Below are 27,908 nucleotides of genomic sequence, written 5' to 3'. Positions count from 1 at the left end.
AGCCCCCAAACTTAACCTTAGAGCTGCGCATCTTCGTCCCATAGTATAGGAAAGGAAAAAACACTCCGAAACAGGTAGGAAAGCAAGAGCAGGACTAAAACTGTACATGCTGTAGCACACACTAGTAAGATTCCAGGATCTCTCCTGGCAAAGGAAGGATCTTGACAAGCCAAAGACTCTGAAACAGAGAAAACTGCAAGAAGAGCAGCCGGGGTGAGGCATCTTTTACACCTGTAGACATGGAATATACCAGCATGCCCGGTTTCTGGCTTGCTGTTGCTACTTGGGTTTATAAAAAGCAAATGCAGCCTTACAGGAAGGCAGAGATACTGCCCTCTGCATCTACACCCCATTCTCTCAAACACATCAGCCTGGCCAGAGCTGCAATTTCTGATGTATTTTCACTCTGCTACCTCCTTCCTCTCCTTGCCTATACTTCAACACCACTTGAAGATGAAACAGTAGTATTCTGTTATATTTCTATACCTTTTACACTCTTTTAATGAGACATCCTTAAGTGACCTGAGATGACTTGGTCTGGGGTGCTACCATTAAAATAGCTACTTTTATTGCCTTCCAGTGTTGCCTAAGGAAATTGTGATCGATTTTGTTAATAGTTACAGAGTTTTCATTAATGTGTCTATAGTCTCGCAGCCCAAACCAGACAAGGGATGGACAGACCAGCTCCACATCAGTGGAAGTGGAGTTAGGTGAGCATCGACAACCTCCTCTTGAAAAGGAAGAGAGACATAGACAGAAAGACTCACACCCAGTGCACAGCACACACTTTGAGAAGTGCAAAGTGAAAAATTTATGGGAAGACCACTCTAATATGAATGTATTTGTTCACTTTGGCATAAACTCCTCCACTACATATTATGCATGGTAGAACAGGACCGTTATTTAAAAGCCAAAGTACCTGACTCATGATGTTGTACCTATCCTATCACAGCAATCTGTCTTATTCTCAAAACCACAGGTCTGTCACCCAGAGAACAAAAATTCTGGAGCTGTGTACGTATTTTTAATATACAAATGAATGGGGACTGTGGTGCGTTGACCCTGGCTGGACGCCAAGTGCCACCAAGCCACCCTATCGCTCCCTCTCCTCAGCTGGACAGGGGGAGAAAAATACAACAAAAGGCTTGTAGGTCAAGGTAAGGACAGGGAGAGATCATTCACCAGTTACCATCATGGGCAAAACAGACTCAACTTGGGGAAATTAATTTATTTTATTGCCAATCAAAATCAGAGTAGGGTAATGAGAAATAAAACCAAATCTTAAAACACCTTCCCCCCCATTATACTTAATACTACTATATATTACATGGAAAAAAAAAATCCTAAAGATTTAAAACAATATTGGAAAAATTTTACTTCATTTACTTTTTAAAACCCTTCCTCTCATCTTGCTGCTGTGAGTGCACATCTGTCTCCATATTACAGATACTAAAGAAATGTAGGACTGGAACCCCAGGCCAGTTTTAGACCTGCTTCTTGCAGTGTTCCAGTATGAAGCTTCTGTAATATGTGATAATTTGTGTGACATGTTGTCAATAGGTAAATCTGTTTTGGTCTTTGACATTTTTATTAAATGAGGAAAAATTAAATTGGTTAGAAAGCCAAAATTCAAGGAGAGCTAAGATAACCAGGGGTCAACTGTTTCGCTCTAATTAGTGTTTTCACAATATGGAGAGCATGAGATCTGTGATATAAACTTCCCAAATAAAAGCATTTCTGAATCGGTCTAAACCATTACAAAAATACACAGGTGGCAATGCAAAGTAGATACTTCTAGTCGCTCATCAAATAATGCAGAAATGAATACACCGAAACTGCACCACTTGTTTAAAAAAATCAGTTTCTCAGTTCCAACTTAGGCTCACAAGACAGATGTAGCCTACAAACTCAGCAAATCAGTGGTGTGAAAAAGAGCAATCAGACATGGTAAAACACAGCTTTTTAAAAGAGAGTACATTGAGTAAGTAATTGATAGCACACATGTCCAATGTGCACAAAACTTCACAAGGATTCAAACGGGTATGAGCATCTTCCACATTTTTATATGTAACGGCATCAGGTTTCACTGTGGGCTGCAATATTGAGGGCATGCCTTTAGGCTAGCATGTTCATTTAACATATGAGTCATCAGAGTGGAAACAACGTAACAGAAACATCCACAAACTAATGAATTGTGAAAGAACTATAACATTTTCCCCCTCAGGCTTCCACCTACTAAAGTGTCACAAATAAAGTTAGTATCACAAAAATGATTTAGCAAAAGAGGAATTAAACACTAAATGACAGTCAACTCTTTTACAAGTCAATCACTTGTTTTAACTGTTTTTATTTGAAACAATACCAGTCAGTACAGTCACCTTAGAAAAGATCAATAGAAAAAGACACTCCAGCCTCAATTTTTATAACTACTGCAACTACAGATAAGATACCTCTACAACATGGAAATTGCAAAGTAGATTTTTCTTGGTTGATACAGTCCTTCAGAATTTGAGGGGGTTTAAAACTAAGAAGATCTCACTCCTCCCTTTCCGCTCCCCCCCCCCCCAAGCTGGTTTAAAATATAAACAGATCAAATAAATAACCAAACACTTGCCATGCAATGAACCAGAGTGAAAGATTAGCCTGGAAAAAAAAAGTTGTGAGCAGCCTAACTTCCTCATCCCAAGTTACTACAATAGCCTACAGAGTCACAGCAGTTTAAAAAACTACTTATAAATATATCTAGGCTTACATTCGTATATCTAGCACGTATACTTGTCCAGTGCAGCTAGAGGAACCTAGTATGCCCTTACATTACAGCTGCTGATTTGTGTTTTGTATTTTGGCACTGGAATGAGTGCATACCACTTTCAGGGCCAGATTTTATCTCCCACCCACCTAGAAAGTAAAAATGAAAAGCTGAGTGTTGCAGAAAGTGATGTTAAATAGAAGTCACTATTAGTCACTTCCATACCAATCTAATTTCAAATGAGGAGACTGCTTACATTAATCTTTTCAGGTCTAACTTGTGCACTTATATCAGGCCTTTGGAGTCTGGCCGCAGACCTCTCAGGCATTCTCCGTACTTCCTCTCCCAATATTTTAGTGAGGATACTCTGTTTTAATTAATGCTGCCTTAGGTACCTGTTAAGTTATGGTGCATGTCTATACTGTGGAACTGAGTACAGTGCAACTGGATCTTGTCAGCCAGGCTGGTACTCATCCCCCCCAGGATACACTACAGTTTTGCTGCTCTCATCAGGTGCCCATAGGAGGTATCTGTGCTAGCACAACGCGTCTGAGCTCCTTATCCTTGCATGTCAACAGGGCTAAGGGCTCTGACAGGCACACAATGGACCGAATGCTGTTACCACTGTCAGACATTAACCATCACCCCTCTGACAGACATTGTCCATCCAATTAATGCCTAATCTGCTTGTGAATCAGCTCCTGAGCCACCACAGCTTTTAGCATGGCATGAGAAAATTAAGAGCTCTTGAGTTCTGTCAAAATCCTAATTTCACTGGAAGTAGCATGCTGCTGGAACAGCTACCTCAGCTATGAAACTAGTTCATCAGAAGAACACTCAATCTCTGTGCTGCTCTTTACTACATAGTATATACACACCCAGGACCTCAAAATACCTTTAAGAAGCAGCTTTAAGAACTGCCAGCTGTTATCAGAACAGTTCCACAGCAATGCCAACCACCAGTGGGATTCAAAGAGTAGGAAGAAAAAAAACAAAGGCACAAATTCTTTGTGAATTTCAAGATATCAATATACATTGATAAGAAAATAATTGGTTTTGGTGAAAACAAGAATTTTTGCTTAAGCTATTGTTGGCCTAAGCTATTTCAAAGACTAAATTAAAAGGAACCACTTCTACTATACTGTACTTACAGTAAAACTTCCACTGGTGTTTCTACTTGCATTTGCTAATTGTGTACATTATTTAAATACTGTGAAAACTTCTGACAAAGTAGAACCAGTACAGTAACTTAGCATGCTGCTGTTATACTTTTTTTTTTAACCTATATGAGGATTAAAAGTTTCCAGCTATGATTAATTTGTCAATAATTACATAAGTGTTTCATATCTGCTGCAAAGTTGGATGCAATGCTTGTTAGAACAGTTACATGTGTAGTGGTGAAATATGCCACCAGAGGTTAGGTATAACATTCTCTGAGTATACTCAGAGTGCAAAAAAAGCTGGTTTTTTAAATGACAGTTCAAAAATATTCAGTTCTAAATATTCAGAGAAACAGGCTTACAAACAGTGAGCCATAAATGGCCACTAACCACTTCTCTAAAATAACTTACTTTTCTAAAAAGATACTTTAACTGATTTATATGTAAGAAGTCACTGCTAAGTAAACTAAAGTTGTTGTACACTGTTTCAGAATTTAAAATACTGCATGATATAGAGAAATCCTCCTACTTTTCACATTTTAGAAGAAATTTTCATTAAATAATGAGACAATTCTTCAGAGAGATACACAAACACATTTTACTGAGAAATATCACGTACTGTTTAACAAATTACATGCAAATCCTTACCAGAATGCCACTGCTTTTGAAGATGCCATATCCATTGTTATCCTTAAGATATCCATTCATATCCATCATTAGTACCCTGCTCACTTTGCACTCAAGCTTTGGAACGGATTTCTGACAAGTAACCCGCACCTACCAAAATGGTTTCTAGAAAGCAAATATAAAAGCTGTAAAACATGGAAAACAAATCAACAATTTGCAAACCACTGCAAGTGCAATGCAAACACAGGCAATATAAAATTCATTCTGAAATGTTCATCATATTATGCTGGACTGTAATATAACCACAGTTATAACATTATACTTTTACATCACTAGTTCACCTATAGAAAAACGGCAAGAGCAAAGTTCCTCTTGTCCTGTTAAATCTGATATACCTCATCTCATTAAGGGTAGTCATTTGCCTAGAAGTGATTTCTTATACAAAAGCAGGATAAAGGAATATTATTCCTAATCATATTTAAGGTCTTCTAAGGCCTACTGAAAATTGAAGTTCCATTATGCTGGACAGCGCATAAACACAGAACAGTAAAAGGTCCCCGATTATATAAAAAACAACAGTCTAAACAGATAAGACGGCATGGGGGAAAAGTTCACACACAGCACAAACGGCATGACTGTAGTAAATGTAACAGTAGTTCTATTTTGAGGGTGGTTTTTGCTTGCTAAGAAAATGGAAGGAGATACAGAGTAAGGAGGGCAGATTGGGTGGGGGGAAGCATATGAAGTAAGCAGGACCAAAGCAGAAGTAAAGAGGTAGAATGGAAGGAAAGAGAGTGGAACAAACAGTCAATGAGCATAGGACAGAGAACAGCTAATTAAAGCTAGTGAATGTTCTCTGAATGGTCAAAGGTCCCTGGGCTTTTGGCTCTTCCTGTTCGTGCTAGTTACTCTCTGACTAGGTCCCTTCTTTACTGCTCCCAGGCTTAGAGCAGAAGGGTTATACTGATTTTCAGTCTTTTCCCCATCATGACGCCCCCTCCCCACCTTTTAATATGGGATCAAGATCTCTCCCTCACCTGTAGCTTTAAAACGGGAATCATCTGAACCTACTCGACATTATCTTTACAGAATGAGCGCATGCACATCATCCTTATTTGCAAGTGATTCAAGTTCTGATATTCTGACTTCAACTTTCTTAATTCTTTTTTAAGTAACACATACTGGACAAGATTCATTTACACAGCAGAAAAGCAAGGCAAGACACTGATCTATAAACAGCAGTTGAAAGTTTGGTCAGAGTACGTTAAACATTGTGTTCTACACTGAACAACAGATTTAAGCTAGGACTGGGGGGGCGCAGGGAGGGGGCAGCTGCTCTACAGGTTCTGGTGCATGCAGCCAGATGGAAATATTGTAACCGTTCACAGTAAATTGTATTTGCTCTAGTATTAACTGAATAGATGAAGCTTATATCAGAGAGGAAGATGCATTTTTATTGTCAAAACATTCATTGTTTATATCCTCTAGCATAGATGGAGATAAGTCCATGTAAAGGGCAAGTTTGCCCACAAAGGCAAATCGAACCTATGAAACTGAAGTGGTATAACTTTTTATGGGGCTCTATGGATAGGGGCAAATAAACTAGAATGAAGTCACTTTCTTCTGTATTGGTACAGGTCTCCAATACAAATAGTTTATACAGGCATAGCAACTGCAATAATTAAAAAAAATTTCTGGAATTGGGCCAGCCCGCCGAGGTTGTTTCCTTCTATGCTACCAATAAGCTACCAATATATACAGTTTTATACTGATACATCTCTTTTCACACTATGGGGAAAGACAGCTGCTACATTAATTATACCAGTACAGATAAAGTAGCAAAACACCTGATAGAGAACTTAGTGTCTCAGATATAGTCCATTTACCTATTACAAGATAGCTGCCGTATTCCTAGTGCAGGCAAGGCTTTAGAGTACTAATTCTTAACTTAAAAAATAATCCCTCCTCTGTAATTCCCAGAACATCATCAACCTTTGAAATGTTAATAGAATTACTAGCACCAAACCAGACTTTGAATTTCTGCCAGACTCTGTCAGGAGTTCAGCTGACAAGAGCTTTCTGCGTGCCATTCAGGTGTCACTATTCTTTTCATAATACTTTTTCTTTGAAAAATATTTTTTTTCAGCAACAATGCTGTGATAACTTTGAATCTTGGTAAAAACACTGGTAAAAACAAAGTGTGTGTTTTGGCTTGAAAAATACACATAAAAGCAATTACTCCTCCTCAGCCAGACTACAGCTTTGGAAATTATCTCTGACTTGCCAATGACAATAACAGGCAAGTAGTTATCCAGCAAAATCCCTTTAGTTCAGCTGCACAATAGTAGTTCCACCACTATCTATACTTTATTTGGTTGTTTGAAACAGCATCTACAAATTCAGACTGCACTGTTAAAAAAAAACCCAACCTTTTTGCTTCTAAAGGAACAAACTTTAGTTACTTCCCCAAGTATTCCTTAAAGGAGAAAAGAGCTAAAAAAAAAAAGTTTTAACCACTCTGTTCCCCTTAGGACACTATGAATGGTATCTCCCAGACAACTGAGTTGAGACACCAGAGTCACCTGATAAAACAAGAATGCATTTTCCTCCTTACTTATGAATTGTTTTACAATAGCTTCCAAAACAGACTCAAGATAAATGCATATATGTGGGACAGAAGTTCAGTAATTCATTTAAGCTTAAGTTACAATGTGTGAGTCTAGAAAATTTACCAATTATGTTTCTGTAAACTAAGGAAAACTATATGAAGCATGGAGGCATGCTTTTGTCTCCCTATCTCCCTCTCACCCCAAAATAAGACCCCTGCTCCCAGAAATCTTTGGATAAAGTGAAATATCTACAGTAGTAACTTGCTTATCGAAGGTGAACTATATGTGCCTCATTAAGAATAAGAACTGTATCGACCATAACCTAGCTAGCACATAGAAAGTACTGACATCACAGAATAGTTTTGGTTGGAAGGGACCTCTAAAGGTCATCTAGCCCAACCTCCCTGCAATAAGGAGGGACATCTTCAACTACATCAGGTTGCTCAGAGCCCCATCCAACCTGACCTTCAATGTTTCCAGGGATGGGGCATCTACCACCTCTCTGGGCAACCTGTTCCAGTGTTTCACCACCCTCACTGTGAAAAATTTCTTCCTTCGATCTAGTCTGAATCTACCCTCTTCTAGTTTAAAACCATTACCCCTTGTCCTATTGCTACAGGCCCTACTAAAAAGTTTGTCCCCATCTTTCTTATAAGACCCCTTGAAGTATTGAAAGGCTGCAATAAGGTCTTGCCAGAGCCTTCTCTCTTCTCCAGGCTGAATAACCCCAACCCTCTCAGCCTTTCCTCACAGGAGAGGTGTTCCAGCTCTCTGACCATTTTTATGGCCCTCCTCTGGACCTGCTCTAGCAGGTCCATATCTTTCCTGTACTGAGGGCTTCAGAGCTGGATGCAGTACTCCAGGTGAGGTCTCACGAGAGCAGAGTAGAGGGGCAGAATCACCTCCCTCAACCTACTGGACACATTTCTTTTGATGCAGCCCAGGATGTGGTTGGCTTTCTGGGCTGCGAGCGCACATTGTCAGCTCATATCCAGCTTTTCATCCACCAGCATCCCCAAGTCCTTCTCTGCAGGGCTGCTCTCAATCCCTTCATCCCCCAGCCTGTATTGATACAGGGATTGCCCCAACCCAGGTGCAGGACCTTGCACTTGGCTTTGTTGAACCTCATGAGGTTCACATGGGCCCACTTCTCAAGCTTGTCCAGGTCCCTCTGGATGGCATCCCTTCCCTCAGGCATGTCAACTGCACCACTCAGCTTGGTGTCACCTGCAAACTTGCTGAGGGTGCACTTGATCCCACTGTCTATGTCATTGATGAAGATATTAAACAGTACTGGTCCCAGTACGGACCCCTGAGGGACACCACTTGTCACCGATCTCCATCTGGACATTGAGCCATTGACCACTACCCTCTGGATGCAACCATCCAACCAATTCCTCAGCCACCAAACAGTCCACCCATCAAATCCATATCCCTCCAATTTAGATAGAAGGATGTTGTGGGGGACCATGTCAAAGGCCTTACAGAAGTCCAGATAGACATCCATAGCTCTTCCCTTGTCCACTGATGTAGTCACTCCATCATAGAAGGCCATTAGATTGGTCAGGCAGGACTTGCCCTTGGTGAAGCCATGCTGGCTCTAATCACCTCCCTGTCCGCCATGTGCCTTAGCATAGCTTCTAGAAGGATCTGTTCCATGATCTTCCCAGGCACAGAGTTGAGGCTGACAGGTCGGTAGTTCCCAGGGTCCTCCTTTCTACCCTTTTTAAAAATGGGTGCAATGTCTCCCTTTTTCCAGTCACCAGGGACTTCACCTGACTGCCGTGACTTTTCAAATATCATGGAGAATGGCTTGGCAACTACATCAGCCAGTTCCCTCAGGACTCCGGGATGCATCTCGCCAGGTCCTATAGACTTATAGGGGTACCCTATAAGGGACCACCTGAGGACCCTGAACTCTGGGTAGTGGGCTGCAGCTGGTCCATGCTTGTGCAGGAAACAAACTTCCCACACTGCCTCTCAACTCATGGTAGAGCAAGAACGCATCAGCCAAAAATCTTGCCTGATTTTGCCAGGAGATTGCTGGTGTCTAAAGCCAGCCACCTGAATATTCATTTGGCTGGCATTCAGCAAAATGCTGGTTAATCTTAGGAATGCTTTTTCTTTTTTTTTCTTTATTTTTCTAACTAAGGGTAACCTCAGGTTACCCTTAGTTCAGGTTCCTCAGGTGGTCACAAACCTGATCTTCTCTTACAGTGGGAGGGACTTTGCTCCCCCAGTCCCTGTCTTGTGGTCCATCCACTTAAGAGGTGTGGGAAGGGAGGTTGCCAGTGAAGACTGAGGCAAAGAAGTTGTTGAGTACCTCAGCGTTCTCCTCATCCGTTGTTACCAGTTTGCCAGTCTTGTTCATCGGGGTGGGGGAGGGTACACTTTCTTTGATCTTCCTTTTCTGGCTGACATACCTATAGAAGCCCTTCTTATTATTCTTTGCATCCCTTGCCAAGTTCAGCTCCAGCTGCGCCTTGGCCTTCCTGACCCCATCCCTACATAACCAGCAACATCCCTATATTCTTCCCAGGATACCTGTCCCTGCTTCCACTGCCTGTGCATTTCCTTCTTGCCCTTTAGTTTGACCAGCAGGTCTTGACTCATCCACGCCTGTCTCTTGCCTTCCTTTCCTGATTTCTCACAGATGGGGATCGACACCTCTTGTGCTCTATGGAAAGCGTCCTCAAAGATCTGCCAGCTCTGTTCTGCTCCCTTCTCCCCGAGGGCAGTTTCCCAGGGGGTCCTATTGACTAACTCCTTGAAGAGCTGGAATTTTGCTTTCCTAAAATTCAGGGTCCTGACTTTACTCTTTGCCTGACCCATATCCTTCAGGACTGTGAACTCCACCAGTGCATGATCACTGCAGCCCAGGCTGCCTCCAATCTTGATGTCACCAATTAGCTCACTTGCGCTGGTCACCAACAGGTCCAGTATCGCATCCCCTCTGGTAGAGTTGTCCATTACCTGGCTTAAGAAGTTATCCTCAATGCATTCCAGGAGTCTCCTGGATTGCCTGTGGCTTGCCATGCTACTTTTCCAGCAGACACTGGGGTGGTTGAAGTCCCCCAGCAGCACAAGAGCCTGTGAGCACGATGCCTCCACGATGTAGCTGGAGTAAAAGGCTTCCTCAGTAGGCTCCCCTTGATTGGGCAGCCTGTAGTAGACACCAACCACAAGGTTCCCTTTGTTGCCTCAGTCTCTAATTCTTACCCATAAGCGTTCAACCTGATTGTGGCTATTCTTCACGGACAGCTCTTCACACTCCATCCATTTCTTGATGTAGAGGGCAACCCCTCTGCCCCTCCTTCCTCGCCTGTCCCTTCTGAACAGCCTGTAGCCATTGACAGCCGCACTCCAGTCATGGGATTCGTCCTACCAAGTTTCGGTAATAGCAACTAGGTCATAGATTTCTAGCAGCACAGTGGCTTCCAACTCCTTCTGTTTGTTGCCCATGCTGCGTGCATTGGCGTAGAGGGACTTCAGCTGGGCTGTTGGCCGTGTCACCTTCTTAGAGGAACACCCCTTAATTCCTTTGAGGTATTTCACTAGTGTTTCGCTCTTGGCTCCTGTTACCTCAGGAGCCCCTGGCTCATCTCCGTAAGACTTCAAGTGTGCTGCAGTGTACCCAGCACATCTCAGAGCAACTGGCTGAGGGCCCTCGCTAGCACCCCGTCCCTCTAATGCTGGCGTGTCATCACACAGCTTGTCACGGGCAAGCCTGATATTATCCCTCTCCCCCTTCAAGCCTAGTTTAAAGCTCTGTCAATGAGCCCTGCTAGCTCGTGAGCAAAGACCCTCTTCCCCCTTTGAGAAAGGTGAATCCCATCTGACGCCAGCAAGACTAGTGCCATGTAGGCCATCCCATTATCAAAAAAACCCCAACATTGTGGTGGTGACACCAGCCACGGAGCCATGTATTAATAGATGGGGTCCGTCTGTTTCTTCCAATGTTGCTGCCTGCAACTGGAAGGAGAGAGAAAAAAATAACCTGTGCTCCAGATTCCCTTTCCAACCATCCCAAGGCCCTGAAGTCTCTTTTGATCACTCTTGGACTACGTGTTGTGGCTTCATCACCACCCACATGGAAGAGCAGTAATGGGTAATAGTCCGAGGGTCATACCAGGCTAGGAGGATTCCTAGTGATGTCCTTAACCCAGGCCCCAGGGAGGCAGCAGACTTCCCTAAGAGGAGGTTCTGTCCGGCATATTGGACCCTCTGTTCCCCTCAGAAGGGAACTCCCTACAACAATAACCCATCTTTTCTTCCTCGTGGAGGTGGTCATGATACAGGGGGTAGGCCTTTCTGACCTTGGAAACACCTCTAGTGTAGAGGGACTGTCATCCACATCATCCATTTACTGGCCTTCCACATCCAGAGCCTCATACCTGTTGTACAGAGGCACCTGGGAATACGAGGCAGGCAAGGAGGGGGTTCACCTGCCTCCTTGAGCGGGGACTTGCCTCCATTAACTCCTTGCCTCCATTAACTCCGTTAAGCTACTGCCTTCAGCCTGGTGGGGGAGGATACAGGATCCCCTTGATCTTGGGTTTTTCTGGTGCCTATCCCTGTTTCTGTCTCGGGGAGGACAGAGCATGGTTCCACCAGTCTATCTCTTCCTCAGCCTCCCTAATGCTCCTTAACCTTTCTACTTCCTCTTGTAGCTCTGCCACCAGGCTGAGCAGATCATCCACGTGGTCACACCTCACACAGCCGTTCTCACTACTGCCATCTGTTACCAGTGAAAGGCTCTGGCACTCTCTGCAGCCTGAGACCTGGGTGGCTGCATGTTTTTGTGGGAGCTCTGTCTGGGTTGCCATATCCATTCTGGCAAGTGCAGAGGACATATCTGTTACATATTAAAAAAAAAAGTAAAATATTTATTTTTAATAACTTAAACTTTTTCTATTCTTAGGGATGGATCTATGTTGCAAGCTGAGGTACTTAAAAGTTGGGGGTTTTGTTTGCTAGTTGGTCAGCCTCAGTAAGAAGAAAAAAATTGAAAATAAAAATCAACAATACAATCCTTGTAATAGTAGCATCCTGTCATAAATAAATGGGAAGGGCATACTTATATAGAAAATCTTGTTAAACAAACATGACACCTCTATATAGAAAGATTATCTCATTACAAATAGTTAACAGAGCACTTTAAGGATAAACAAGGCTGGAAGGTGGGAACATATACGACTGATGTCTCCAGGATTAAGTGGTCCAGTAGGAAGTCAGTCCACAGCAAGTTGCAATGAAAGACACTGTCTCTAAAAATGGAGGAGAGAAAAAGCAGTACCAGAAACAGGTCAGACTCTAAAGTAAACACCCTCATCACCTGGTGTTTAGAAGCAGAAGGCTGTGCCAAGACAGACACTGCTTAAAGAGTCATGATCATATTCATCGGTGAGCGAGGGAGTAAATCAATTCCAGAAGCAGTCGTGAAAACAACTGGTAGAACTTAGCAAAAAGATACGTCTCCAACCATGGTCTTTAACTAAACCAAAGCAGAGGGCACTTAATCCATCTACAAACTGTAACACTTTGCCCCTTAATTTAAGAGTGTCTTCAAATGAACCACTTGTCCTTTTGAAGTATCTGGAATCTCAATCCAGGTCTCTAAATGACTGCTGTATTCACAGTGCTGCATAAAATGAAATTCAAGTCACTGACTATCCCTCTCTGATGTGCTGATTGGAGTCCTCATTTGATACCAAGTACAGTATTTGTATCCTGTAAGATGGTATTCCATAACTTGGACTGTAATCCAAGAAAATGTATCCTCTTCCTGACCCAGAGAATACTCCTCTGTAGTTATTTTCTTCTGCTGTGCTGCACCCTCTACCATTTTTGGAACAGACGTGGTACTTCAGACTAATTCTTCTGGCCATTGGGTGTTGTTAAACCAAGCAGCCAGGAAGCTGTACTACCAAACATACACAATTACCCATTCCACAGTACGATAATGAAGTTAACCTTCAAGGCACTACACAGGCTTCATCACCTCTTCTTGGTGAGCATGTCAGGAATGAGATATCCTCTCTTGGAAGACCCTGAAACTCCCATAGCCAGACTGCAGATAAGGCATAAGAGTCTCTTCCTTCAAAAATGTAACCAACCAGCTCAATATGACAACATTAAAATGGTGGGATCCAAGAGAAGAGTATTTAAGCTGGATGTTGATGATTAGGACAATAAATTCCTGGGCCCACTATCAAAAGAATATCATGATGCCGGGAACCAAAACTGGCATAGTGTGTTAGGTGGTATCCAGTCCTGCTATCGTGGTATAGCTTACCTTAGGGCTTAATATCAGTTCTCACAGCCAACAAGCCCTCTCTCAGACATTCTTCAATCACAAGCCCCAAGAATACGGTAAGATGTGTCTCTCAGACAGGGGAGAGGAAGCTAATAGTGTTCCAAAGAGAAATGGAACGAACATATTCCATAATACTAATATGTCAGTGTGCTAGGCACAAAAAGAGGTATGTGCACGGCTTATATATTGCTCAGATACCATGCTTCTAATTTACAGTGCTAATGGCACATACTTACCTACAGTGATATGGACTGTCTCTTAAAAGACGTCACTTCTCTAAGACTGAGTCTGCTGTCTGCTATGTGATTTTTTTTTAAATTATCAAGAACTCTTAGTAACTGTTGCTCAGATTTTATGTAACGTTTCAAATTCAAAAGGTGCAGAAATTTGCCCCAATTGTTATTATACCCGTGACAAGAATTACAAGGATTACTGAATTGTCTAGGGCAAAAAGAAAAAAAAAAAAATTCCGTATTTTTTGCATCACCCCTGAAGAAACATGCAACTTACTACAAGCATGTGATATTTCTTCCACTTAAATTAATTAGAGAGCTACTCTGAAAACACTTGCATTTTAATAGTTTTGTTTAACCAATTGCTTGGCAGGAATAGTTGCTTACTTTCTTAAACCAGATGATCAACTTCAGTTGCACCTGTTTCTCTCACAGTCTATATTGCCTATAGAACTGAACATAGAAAACCCTAAATATCTTGTGGATGTTAATGGTTCATTGAAGTTAAATATTTTTAAAAAGTAATACATGTATTTCTTTGATTTCTTGTAATCTTTTTTCTTAAAATGCTCTGTTTTTATTCTTGATCTAGATCTCAAAATATTGATCTTTTACAGTATCTTTCTGTTTTTGAAGAAGGCAAGGAAGTAAGTCTATAATTGAAATTGTGTAAGTCTTAAAAAAAAAAAAAATCCCTAAAGCTTTAATGTTTTCTCTTTGAAACACATCATGCAGAAGAAAAACTTTTTGCTTTTTAAATAGGAAGATGTCTTGCTCTTTTTCTACCAATTATAGAACTATTTTCCGCCTTCCTCCCCCAAAACAGAGAGTGAAAGAGGACCCTGAGTGATAGACTAGGACAGATTACTGGAGATGGCCATAACAGTTCCTGTTCCCATTGCGCACCCTGTTCCTCTCCAAGCTTCCTGCCTCCAGTACTGAGGCAGCAGTACCTGCTGCACCACTGTACTTTCCAAGAGCAGAAATAAAAGTAAAGCACCACCAGTTCCAGGTGACTTTAAGGCTCTAGGTTACAAACTGCATTGGGCTGTTGCAACACAGACAACTAAGCTACCCTTTCCCTGGAGAACGCGGGGACCAGCTGGAGCAGGAAACAAACCGAGTTAATCCAACGATCTGAACAGAGCCCCTAACACTTACTCCAATATAGAAGCTGTTACTTCTAAATTATGCATGCATTACCAAAAGACATCTCTGTCTTTGCAAAATGGAAATTGCAGTAGCTGAACTAGCTAAACAGTCATAGCTACATGTTGGAAAATAAGATAAAAATGTGGCTGGGAATAGAACTAGACATTCATGTTCTGTGCGGGTAAAGAAGTCCTCTTTAGAAACAGTGCTGCTGAAATGTTAGATAACTATATAATGTTCAAACTGTAACTAACAAACCCTCTCACAAATATAGGCATATCTATTTTAAATGCAAATGTTAAGTGGAAAATATTTATAGTTTAAGTTGCACCCTTTGCTACTTAATTATCATAATTTAAAAAAGAAGAAACCTTTAAGTTCCTCCTCCAAGTAAGTTATTTACCTGAACTGTAGCTTGGGAGTCCCCAGTAGTCAGTCTGTTCTGAGATTCTCATCCCACTGAATGTCAAAGACCTAGTATTTCAAGGATGGGACTTCAAAATCACTTAGTGATGACTTAACTTTGTCTCACTAAAGATAAACCAACCTTTATTCCCACTCAGGTCAGCTCATTGATTTCAGGGAAAGCACATTTAGAAAGCAGAGCTGAATACTTTCAGAAATTCCACCCATGAGATAAAAAGGAAAAACAACAAACAGAGGCTGATATAAACCATTTGAGACTTCTTGATGCATGACAAATCAAGTATTTTTATATATTGGTGTACATTACAAGTCATTGAAATTACTTTTAACTGCTTGCTGAAATAATGTAATCTCAAATACCTTACCTTCTTAGTCTTCAGATACAGGACTCTATTTATTCTTTGAGGAAAACCCAATTTTGTCCATGTACAGGAGGTTGTGCTAGGAACGATAATAGTTCTGCTGAGAGATTCAGAAGAAAAATACACTTGCTGCTCTCGATATCCGTATTACTGACATCATAAGCATTATTATTGAATAATACTGAACTTGCTTTATGTTTTACTTTTGTCCCACTTTGGCTTCTGTAGAACTGTGTTCAATAACAGTTTGACTTCAGGTACTACCAGAAGCCATTCTCACCAACGGGAAAATGTATTAAGCTTAAGAATATTGTTCTTTAAATATATTAAAAATAAAGTCAGATGCATCAAGCCCTCAGTTTTTATAATTCTATAGCATTTGTAAAAAAGCATTTTGAAATTGGTATCTGGTGGACACTATTCATTGCATACATAGTGCAAAATAAAAACCAGAAAAATTAAGAAGTATCTCCAGAATGAATTCTCTTTTGTGATGATTTCATTTAAATGCATTTCAACTTTTAGAACTTCACTGAAGCAACAGCCTCATTTTCACTGGTGCTGTCCCTGTTTGGAGTACCCTACTAACAGTTCAAAAACTTTTCTTAACTACTTTATAATTGTTAGTTATCCATTCAATTTATAAAGCATTTATTTAAAACAGTATCTTCATGCTTTCTCTAAGTATAAGGAGACTAAAGTAAAGGCCGACACTAAAAAAGTACTGTTTTTTCTATGTCACTAAAATTCATAAGCATCAGTACTGTACCACGATGACATTGATATCAAGTTAAGCATGTGCACAAAAACATGCAGAACAGGAACCTCTGGAGCCAAAAGATATGATAGTACTAAATTTTAAAAATCTAGTACTTTTCATTATGTAGGATTTTTAGCAAGACAAATGGCATTGTTAAGACTTCTCAGATCATATATGCATCTATAAAGATATATTTTTATATATGCAAGTGATCCAGTAATTTAGCAACAAAGCAGACAGCTACCATAAAAAGGTTCTAGATTTGTGTGCACCACTTAAAAGGCTGACAAACTGTACTCTGCCTTTCTGGTAAGAAGCATTTTGGTGGTTTGTTTTGGTTTTTTTTTTTTCTTCCAAATTATCACTTGTTTGACTGCCTTTGGGTTTGGTGTTCCAATCAGCAGTGAGAGAACCCCCACAGTTTGCAGTGAGAACACAGGAAAATAAATTCTTTTTACTTACAAAGGAAAAGTACCTGTTTAAATATTCATATTTTTTTTATTATTCTACTGCTAACACTTCTTTATTGAATGTACATTGCATACAGTTCCGATGCAGACTATGACTATAAACCAACTTCTGCTATGAAGTCATTATTATGTTATAAAAATAATTGGATGTCTAGAAAAAATAAACACAACATACAGTAACCATTCATCTAAAATTAAATCCTGATCCAGTGTTACCATGCCAAGGTTTAAGGATCCATTTTAGAAAAAAATTCTGACTGGCAGAAAATTCAAAAGCTGATTTTTTTCAATAGAAAATCTGAAGATATTCCAAGTTGTGAAAACCTGACCATGACTTCCTTTTAATTAAGTCTCAAATCATTCAGGGGAAATAATTAACACATCCAAAACAACTCTGGCTTAGCAAAATATTGAATTCAGAAAGTAAAGAAACACATAAGAAAACTCCGAAAAATAACTTGTAGCAAAAGGGAATTGTGTCATTATGATCATCATCTCCATCCTCAACAGCTACTCCAGAGACAATAAATTATGCTAAAATCATTTTCCAGACAACAATTTCCTTCCATTCATCTCGTTAGGATGCATGCTACTGCAATGTGCCTTTTCATTTCAAGATACTTTACGAGTCAAATGACCAACGCAAAGGCTGACAGGTTCTGAAATGACACTGCATGTATGCTAATTTAAATGAAATGCCAGCCTACCAAAACCTGAATAAGTATAATTAAAAAATAACAAAGAAAAAGCACTTACCTGAACTTGACAAAGCACCTCTTAGCTGCATCGGTACTACTTCCCAAATGAAGACTCTTCCTTGCAAAAGTAAGTGAGCTTTCTTCAGATCATTATTCTGTGGCACAGGCTCCTCCAAATGGCAGAATGAATGTATTGCCATTATTGAAAAATTACAGATAATCTGAAGAAACTGAACTGAAAGCAAGAAACGCAGAGGCTTTATTTTCTGTAAGCTTGCTGAAAAGACTTTACTTAGTTTTCAAGAACTTGTTATTTATCAATAGCATTTAAAAACACACAGAAGATATACTTACTTTATCAATAAGCACATAGACATAAGTGACTTAATTAAACCAGATGGACAGTTCATTTGAGCAGAAATGCCCAGGTAAAGAACTTCCATTTAATGCTACTGGGGAGCACCATTTCAATAAATTTTAGGGCTTCTTCTTTTACGGTGGGCACACTGCAAAGAAGTTTTCACCAGGGCATCTATAATGACACATGTGTTTTTGCAGAACATTTACTTGTAATTTAGAATTATCTTCAAGTAGTTCAAGTTATTCCTTCCACTGTGAATTATTCTGTAACTGCAAATATCAAATGACATCTACCGTTGTTATGCTAATATATCCAGCTTTAGAAGATTGCCCTCAAGTTCCTCACAATTTTACAGATTTGTGTATAGTCCGATTTTACAGAATGTGTATAGTATTTTACTTTGGATGCTTATTTGAGGACAAGATTAATCACTTCTAAGACAGATTCTAGAGGCATAATTTGATGAACATGTATTTTGGTACATGTGACAATTCAGAGATGACCCTCCTGCTGCTTATTCTCATCCTTGTGCCACAACCTCATTTGCGTAGACGTATCTGCTGGTGGAGCCACTCACTGTATCACACTGAGGAACCAGCTTGGGCTAAAAATTGCTGCTTGTCATAGACTCCTCTTCAAGTCAGGATCAATTTCCTGATCCAAGTCACTGCATGACGACACAAATGACTGTGCTAATACAACAGGAGGGAAAATGAAGAAACAAGAGCACGTAGCTAATTGCAGCTACAAATGTCAGCACTTCAGAAACTACTGTTGTCACCTAAGTGTAAATTACAAGGTAGATCACAGCTTTGCCACTGAAAGCAGTATAGGGTATTCTTGGACTGCTTTACCTTTCATTTCCATCTCTGCATCACAGTTCACTGTCCCCACAATTGCACCAAAAATCAGTGCTTGTAGGACCACACCAAAATTGCTTGGGTTACAGTTTCCTGCCAGAGGCCATATGTTGTAAATTTAAGAAGGTGGGATGAACTACACATGGCACACGTGTACATGAACTACACATGAGTATACGAATATGTATGTGGGTGTGTCTCTCTCTTTTCCACTAACAACAGAACCAACTTAGAACATTGTTTAGACAACTAAAGACAGAAAGGGTTAATGCTGTTTAATGTGTCTGCCTAGGTTACGTCTTTCTAACTTTTGAATCCACTACCTGATTTCAAACAATTTTGTCAAAGAGGAAGATTCAAAAGTCATTTACAGTTTAAGAAGAATTCAGAGATTTCAGAATTCCAGGTACTGGGCAGGTGGATAGAGAAGACTGACCCACAAACTGCCCAAACTGAAGGAGAGGCTGCAGCATATGCCCATGTTATTAGAAAACAAACACATAAGAGACACGCCTTATAAATACCCCAACTGCAGCTGGTACTTTTCATTACCTCTAAGACATAACTACACAGGAAACTAGGTGCTGTTAGATCTTGTGCTCACAGAACTACTTGACTATCCATTTAGTATTCAAATTGACTTACGTGGCATTAAAATATGAGTCCTTGGTCTGCAAATTCCAGATCTGCTCCTTGTGTTCAGTTTAAAAGTACGGTACGTACAACACTTGATAGCTTCCGGTCTTCTGGCACAGCATCTCAGCCTAACGAGATGCATTCTTCTTAGCAGATCAGCCACTTCATCCTTTAGAAGCACTGAATGTATGAATCGCATCGAGTCCTCATGACTTAGGGGTCTTTAGAACTTTATTCTAGCATTCAATCTTTTGATTCTCTACTCTGATAATCAGATAATGTCTTATCAACATTATTTGAAAAGAATAAAATGTCCACAACATCTAGCATAAAGAAATCACTCCGCTCCTTCCTAGCACCTCTTATTCCTTTTAATTGCTTTCTATACTCCCTAAAAGTCCAGGAGACCTGTCAAGTCCTTAACACATTACTTACTATGTTACCATCCTCCTTTTCTTTTTAAATAAAAGCATACAAATAACCAAGTATTTCCCTGAAATATGCTGTCACCAATAAGACATGACAACAACTATATTCTGTTATTGTGGTTAATTCATGTATTTGGACGGGTTAAAATGTTACATAAAAACATTTCTGGTCATGTGTGTGTGAAAGTGATTGGCCTTTTACAGCCAGTAATTTTGAGATTTCCTCCCTCATCACCAACTTCTTTCTTAAAAGTAAGTCATGAAAAATACTAAATGAGAACAGTTAAAGAGGTATCAATAGGTACAAATTTTATCCAAACACAGGAAGGAAATCCGTATGAATTCCCCATACATCTTAATAAGAAGGATCATATTACCGTTAATCAAAATACAGTTTCTTAAATAATGGTAAAGATTGTTCATCTTAACATTCACTTAACATGTATTGTTTTTAAACTCAACCAGTTGCGTCTCGGCATCTACATACATTCAGAATCTACATTGTATATTCTAACAGTGGTGGGTTTTGTTGGGGTTTTTTTGGGGTGGTGGTGCATTTTGTTTTGTTTTTTTAAATATAAGAATGCCCCCTCACATTCTGAGTCCTTGCTTCAGAAAGTTTTTAGGGCTTCAAGCCTTTCTTAGACTGCTAACCTGATGGCTTTGTTACCATAGTCTCAGTGCTAGCGGTACCTGAAATAGGCAGAGTAAGCTTAAGTCCATTCACACAGCTTAGCTGCACATAAAGCATCAAATACTCAGGCACTCTACTCTGGACTAGTTCCAGAACTGGAACAGAGTCAACTGTATGCTAGGAAGGAATTCCTATACAAGGAATTCAATGCAATAGGCAAAAAGGCACGGGTGCATTTCTCTTATTGTTTTAAATCTTAAACTTGAGTCAAATTTGCAACTCAATGCTACAACATGATGCAATAGGTAAAAATAATTGCACCAACTTGCTAGGGCTTAGCTTATTCAATTAATATGTTTTTTTATAAATGAAATACCTATTTGCATAATACGAGTGTGATAATCATAAAATCATTCTAGTTGGAACAGACCTCAGAGGTCATCTTGTTCAACCTCCTGCTCAAAGCAGCATTAATATGTGACTACTCATTAATGATACAGGTCGCACTCTTCACCTTGCAGACCACTAATCGCATGTAATCCGTAATCAAATGCATTCAACTGCCTTTGATAGGATTACTTATCTGCAGAAGGGTTTGTGGGACCAGTTATTTGCCATACATTATTCCTAAGCATGGCACATTATAGTACTTCCTAGCTACCCCTGTAACCAGTATCACACTTTCATTTCACTTTAAACATCTTCTAAGCAGGTGCTGTTTTGAGAGCAGTTTTGGAAGTGGGCCTGCTATACATGAGTAGATTTTGGTATATGAGAATAGGATAGAGTGAAGTGGAGGGTGATAAACCAGTAAGCAAGGCAGGAAGCACAGAGTTGGGTCCTGGTTTCAGGTGTGTTTCACAGACTGATGAATGTAGGATAGAGGTCCTGCTCTGAGATATACCTATAAAACCAGGAAAATTAACACCATTGGCACCAACAGTCTTTTAATCATCAATACCAGTGACCAAACTTCATCAGAGTAAGTTTGGGAACCTGTGCTTTAGTACTGCAGTTTTATTTTGTTCCTCTAATTTTGCTGTGATAAGGATCTCTGTGTTGGATTTGTATTCAAGTTTACACCTCTTCTTTCATGCATGAAGAAGCGATCTAATATGGTACAGCACTGCTAATTAAAAAAACCAATAATAATAATAAAAAAAAAAAAAAATCACTGAAACAATCCAAATACAAAAAGAAAAAAAAGTTGAAATGTTTTATAAAACCATGATTACCCAACAACACAAGCTGAATTACAAAAGAAATTTGCCTTATATTAATTCAGTAACATCCCTCTGTTCTGAAGCATGAAATACAGTAACATTTTACCTGCGCTGTGTGGCAATACATGAACTCTTCCACACTAACTAAATAGAAAAGAAAAACTCATCCTCTAAATAATTATTTTATTTAAACATTTATTACCTGCTATTGTAAATAACTTCAGAGATTAATACAACTTAATTAAAATTAAGTTTATTTAATACAACTGAAAGAGAACATAATATTTTTTATTTACTTTGTTCATTTATTAGGATTTCATGGTCATTTGTTTACTGCAAGCCATAAAAATGCTCTTTAAGTGGTAACAACAGCAACAAGAAATAAACAGCAGTAGGATATATATAGAAAGAAAGAAATTTACTTTAGCAGCTTTGATAACCTTGCTCTTAGGCCTATCTGAAAGGCATTTTTAAACACCAGTATTTAAAAAAATACACTGAAAGCCTTTTAAATTCTACAGTTCAAGATGTTATTTACATGCCTTCCCCAAGCATTCATTAATAGCCACAGGCGTATGCTAGGTTGCATAGAGGGCCTGTCCCTATTTGACCTGATATACTAGCTCTTAAAGTACAGGGTACTCCAAGAATTTTACTCTTAATTATCCACAAAAAGAGTTAAATTTAGACCTCTCAACAAAATTTCCCGCCAGTATATAAGTGGCAGAAGTTAGGTCACATGATGGTGCACATGCATCAACCACACAATTATGAAAGGGACATGGTTAAAAGATGCAGGTGGGAAGCAGCAAGAGACAGGAATCAAGGAAGCAATTCTAAAGCCAAAAAAGAGAGATTAGACAGATCCCCAAACTGACAGAATATCTTCACCAGCAAAATTTCCACCTTAGATATAGTTTTGTGAAGAAACATTTTATGTTTTTCTGATTAATAAAGCTGAATGATTCTACTAAATATTTAAGTTCCCTTTGAATACCAAACTATATTGCTTTTGTGTTTTAGAAAGTAAAATTTTACTAAAGAATACTTGTTTGCAACAAAACTAACTGCATTTCCACATTTGTGGAACCTTGTATAGTATTTGGCATTCTAGTTGAGAGAGGAAGCTCAACACCTGACTACCAAGTAACAAGTCACTGTCCTGGCACCTTGTCTGAGGGAAGAGTGAACAAATTGCAAGGAGATGCTGTCATGATATCTGACAAAGACAGATATATGCAAACCTTGCTAGGTGCTGCTGCCATAGAAAAAGCAGATGGTTGGTTTTGAGTTTTGGCCAAGGTACGAAACTCCTGACAAGTTTGACGGAAAAGGGGCGGGGGAGAAGGGGTGAGAGGGAGACGGAGAGAGAATGACATTTATATACAGATGACATGACATGAGCACATCTCAAAAACTTCTGCATTAACACACTGCAGGTTATATGAAAATTACCAGTGTGGCTAGTTAACAACATTTCTGATATAAGCAAAAAGCACTATCAGACTGAAAAGGAGAATTACTGCCATTCCCTTCTGTTCTAAAGGCAAAGGTAGAGATTATGCTGTATGTAGAACAAATACTGAACATTATCACAGCTTTGGAACATATTATCTCTAATTTTAAAGTATAAAGAAAGGTTGAGATATTGACAGGGAAGAGGACATGCTATTAGATGCATTTAACAGGTTGCAACACATGAGAATGAGAGGGGTGATAAATTTACATCAGCAAACAAGAAGGTAGTAATATTTGGTTTCAGCTATAAGTTGAACTACTGATATTTTAGGCTCTTGGGGAAAAAAAAAAAAATAGTTTTTTTGTCACCACTATCATCCCCCCATCCACTCCCCACAACCCCTGCCAACACAGGACCTAAGAATTATAGAAAAATGCTCTACAAAGAGTTTGGGGATTTTTTAAACATTTATTTATTTATTTATTTAGAGAAGGATAATGGTCTCCAGGCTCAAAATGTTCGCTTTTTGGGGGTGAAGAACCTCATGTATTCTTACAGCAACCAACATAACAAAACTTAATCATGATGTGGCCTCTCAGCACCACCACAAAATAAAAACTGACATATAAAAATATTTACGTCCTACGCTTCCTAAGGACAAATTATTTTCTTTGATTAACTCTACCTAAGGAATGAATTCATACCATCAGATTTACTAGCTGTTTCACAAATACACATTAACACCAAGCCTGATACTACCTTTTCAGACATTAAAAAAAACACCAAAGGATAATTCAAAAACAGGAAAGATTTTGCAAAGACTTTAAGTTCACACAGTCCCACCAAGTCTGCACTTATTAGAAAAAGAGATGCCAGCAACTGGAGCCTCTGCTTATGCATAGTGCCAGTGGCTATAACAGCATTGGCATCCTTACACAGGATGTTTTCCTAAATGGGATTGTAGAAAGCAAAAAAAATCCAAGACTAAATAAGAAAAGGACCACAAGATAATGGTGATAAAATTTAGCTCAAGTATCTGTAAGTACTGGAGGGAAAAGTCTCTAATGGATATGTAACAATATGTCAGTGTAAGTTTAACTAGAAAAGTAAGAATGGATAAACTGTCACTTTTAAACTCTTCACGAAATATATCATTGCTCCTTCTTTCTCAGTATGGAATGCCATCTTACCAACACAGAATCAGTTTACTTGAAAAGACTCCTTCCTTTTGAAAGTACCAGAAACTGGAATACATAAAAAATGTCTAAGGCAAGTTATAGAGTGCAACAAGAACTAGAACTGGTTATTTCTTGGGCAGCGAGTGTGTTACTTAATATTCTTCGTTCTGCCAAAATCTAAACCAAGTTGTGCAGGCAAGATATTTAGAAACCTTTTCCAAGAGACACAAGGGTTCAACTTTAATAAGTTTGATTACTGCTTATTTTCAAGAAAACAAAACAGCCAGCCTTCAAAGTTACTTTGAAAACAGAATGAAACAATTTGATCCTTTTTTAAAGAGTCATATGTTACATCAAATATTGTATATTTGCATATACATAATTTGGAGTTGATTTCCCTTCTATAAATACACACAAAAGAGAAACAGCACATTTTAATACACACAAAACAGAAACAGCACATCATCCCAATTTTCCTAAGTCCTGTAAAACACTGCCTTCAGCTGCTATTGCCAAAAAGAAAACCTAATGAATCACCTTACTGATAAAATGTATTCGAATTCTGCCATAAGTCAATCACTTAAAACTATAATCATAATTAGGAAAAAAAAAATCTCAGATATCGCAGACTTTCATGCAGAAGAACAGATAGTCAGTATAACGGCCAAAGAAAAAGGAGAGTCAATTATAACCTGCCTTTAAAGAGCAACACCAATTAAAAAAACAGTATGAAACCAGAAACCCACATATCATATTTGGGCATCAAATATGATCCATGATTTGTTCACTTAATTTCAAAAACACTTTGCTTGCTCTAATCCTTTTTATTTTGCATGTCATTTAACCAATCCATCTCCAAACTTCCACATCAGTTTTTAAAGTGCTTACCATCATAATCAAGCTAGCCATGATCTTTGCCCTTACAGAGACATGAATTTTGTTTGACTGTTATTATCTTATCTCATTCTGGGTCCCATTCAATTTCTTCCATCAACATTAAAATGTATTTTCTATTCACAGTGACTTGCACTAAGAGTAGCAATGCAACACCATGATGCCACAGGAATGCAACCTAACTGTTGGAAGAACCCTAAGAACAGAAGTGCACAACACAGCAACCATGATCATACCAAACATCACCCATCTTTACATGGGTTTCTGAGGCTGCATTTCATCATTGATACTTTCCCGCTAGAAATATTCCTGAAAAAAATTCATTTCTGAAAACCCCAAAGCTACTGAGTTTTGGCTATTGTTTCCTACTGGAATGGAGTCAGAGGCCTACAGGCTGTAGGACAGGGAGGTAAAATAACTCAAAAGAATAGAATGAAAATTAAGAAAAAGTATTTTGAAGGCCAGCTACAATTCCCAAATGGAAATTTTTGCAGTGGTTTCTGAGAACACTGCATCAGGCCTAAAGTGTTCAGTTTCTCTCTTTGCTACAGAGCAAAGATGATGCTCCTGTTGAGAATGACAAAATAAGAGCCACTCTTATGACCCAAGGCGGGGGGGGGGGGGGAATCTACCTTTAACTCAGAGCAGCCTGCTTTGGCAAGGCTACAGACAGCATAGTAGGGAAACAATGTAGCATTTATTTTCAAAAGTATAGGAGGGAAAAAAAAAAAAAGTCATAAAAATATCTTGTAAGAGTTTTTTACTCCAGAAAAAAGGATTTAAACAGGTAGCGGTTGACAAAAAAGAACATGGCCTCATGTTTTAGCTACTGATTTTATAACCTCTGTCTCAAAAAAGATCTCCCTCTGCCTGATTAAAATACTACAATGCAATAGCCAAAGGATACTACATGTACACAATAAAATCAGTAATGTTAGTAGTTTGTGGACTTAAAATTAGTTATGAAATGCAAGAAAGTTTAGTCACAGTAATCTTGACTTTATATACACAAAAATTATCAAAGTTGAGATTATTGTGACTGTAAGCTTTCTTGTGGTATATATTTAATAACAGAACATTAATAACGTATTTAAGCATTAAAGAGAAAAAGAGGTATATATCTAATTAATTAGTTACTGTCGTCTTCTTACATTTCCAAAATAGCATTTTGCAAATTTAAATTTTAATATTCTTCTATTAGTTTTTGGAAAAAGAAGAAGGAAAGCCAAGCAAACAAAACCTGAGAAACAAAACCTTCAGAGCAAAAGTTTTCAGTTGGTACCTCCCACTCCATATTCAGTTTGTCAGGGACCATCATGCAGTGACAATCTGGTTAGAAGTAAGCAGCCAACGGGTGTGTAATTTGCATGTGAAAATATTTTTAGAAGACACACATGAATAGCATATGTTCTCAGCCTGAGTACAATCTTCTAAATATATGCCCTGAATATTATTTCCCCAACATTCGTAATTATTTTCCAGATAATGATTCCTGGTACAGATATGTTACCCTTTGAAAACAACATATATATCAACCCTTAAAAAACACTCATTTTAGAGTTCACCTTGGGGGCTGGGGGAGCCTCTATATGATTAATTTTTCTCCTCTGTATCTGAACATACTAACAGAAAAAGAAGAGGTTTTTTGCCTGTTACACTACATGCTTGATGTGCATGCCAAGAGGCTTCAGACACAGCAAGTGCCCATTCCAGATACGCCTTTTAGAAATATTATAATAAATTAAAATTAATACTTAAACTGTTTTAAAGTCTTTACTGCCGATGTAATCACAAAGTTGGCAAATTACGCTTGAAAACAGAGCGCAACAAGAGGATGCCCTGATTCAGAAAGTTAAATCAGATATGTATGTTCACTTGCCTGAACCAAAGCAACTTCAAAAATTGTATCAGAAAACCCTTCTACTCCTCCCATGTTAAGAAAAAAAACAGTTTAAGAAGGTAAAGACAGAAATCAATAAAACTAGAAATAAGCCATGTGCTTATACATTGTTAGTTAAATCTAAACCAAATCTAGTTGAGTAAATAGCAGTCTAACTAGAGCCCAAAGTCATTACTAGTCTACATGTGGAACACCCAAACCAATTCCTGGTGACTCTGGAGTTTGCACCATATAGTAAATACTACTTTAGGATGGTTTTGTTCAGGCCAAGCAAAGTTCTATTGTGTTGTGAGATTAAAAACCTCAGTTTCTTTTCTTTGCCAACATGCAACTCTCTTCCTCAAGCACATGGAAAAACTCAGGTCTGGATTCTTTCTTTGCCCCAAGCTTTCCTTTATTCAACTTGAATGTCAGGGAGTAAAAAAAAGGAGGAATACCAGTAAATTATACTGTGGTACTGAACGGTATATAGAAAATACCTGAAATCATAGAATGGTTTGGGTTGGAAGGGACCTTTAAAGGTCATCTAGTCCAACCCCCCTGCAATAAGCAGGGACATCTTCAACTAGATCAGGTTGCTCAGAGCCCTATCCAACCCGACCTTCAATGTTTCCAGGGATGGGGCATCTAGCTCCTCTCTGGGCAACCTGTGCCAGTGTTTCACCACTCTCATTGTAAAAAATGTCTTCTTTACATCTAGTCTGAATCTACCTTCTTGTATTTTAAAACCCTTACCCCTTGTCCTATCGTTACAGGCCCTATTAAAAAGTCTG

The 27,908-nt window shown here is 39.0% G+C and overlaps 1 protein-coding gene and 1 long non-coding RNA gene across 5 annotated transcripts in view; one reads left to right on the top strand and one right to left on the bottom strand.

Moving 5' to 3' along the window:
* USPL1 (ubiquitin specific peptidase like 1) overlaps nucleotides 1-27,908 on the top strand; it is a 422,463-nt gene that overhangs the window by 373,118 nt on the left and 21,437 nt on the right. The gene's annotated exons all lie outside the window — the stretch shown is intronic.
* The window catches only part of LOC142404266 (uncharacterized), a 41,787-nt gene that overhangs the window by 11,761 nt on the left and 2,118 nt on the right, over nucleotides 1-27,908 (bottom strand). Inside the window, exons 2-5 of one of the 4 annotated variants that reach the window (XR_012773797.1) lie at nucleotides 17,621-19,599; nucleotides 15,638-15,713; nucleotides 15,250-15,320; nucleotides 4,558-4,701 (exon numbers count right to left, since the gene is read on the bottom strand). This is a non-coding gene — a long non-coding RNA (uncharacterized LOC142404266). The remainder of the gene's footprint in view (nucleotides 1-4,557; nucleotides 4,702-15,249; nucleotides 15,321-15,637; nucleotides 15,714-17,620; nucleotides 19,600-27,908) is intronic. The other 3 variants (XR_012773796.1, XR_012773795.1, XR_012773798.1) reach the window with 3 other exon arrangements.

This window comes from Mycteria americana, chromosome 1 (assembly GCF_035582795.1).
Source record: "Mycteria americana isolate JAX WOST 10 ecotype Jacksonville Zoo and Gardens chromosome 1, USCA_MyAme_1.0, whole genome shotgun sequence".
Classification (NCBI taxonomy): domain Eukaryota; kingdom Metazoa; phylum Chordata; class Aves; order Ciconiiformes; family Ciconiidae; genus Mycteria; species Mycteria americana.
Note: the sequence above shows the minus strand (reverse complement) of the source record. Positions and strands in the feature narration are given on the sequence as shown.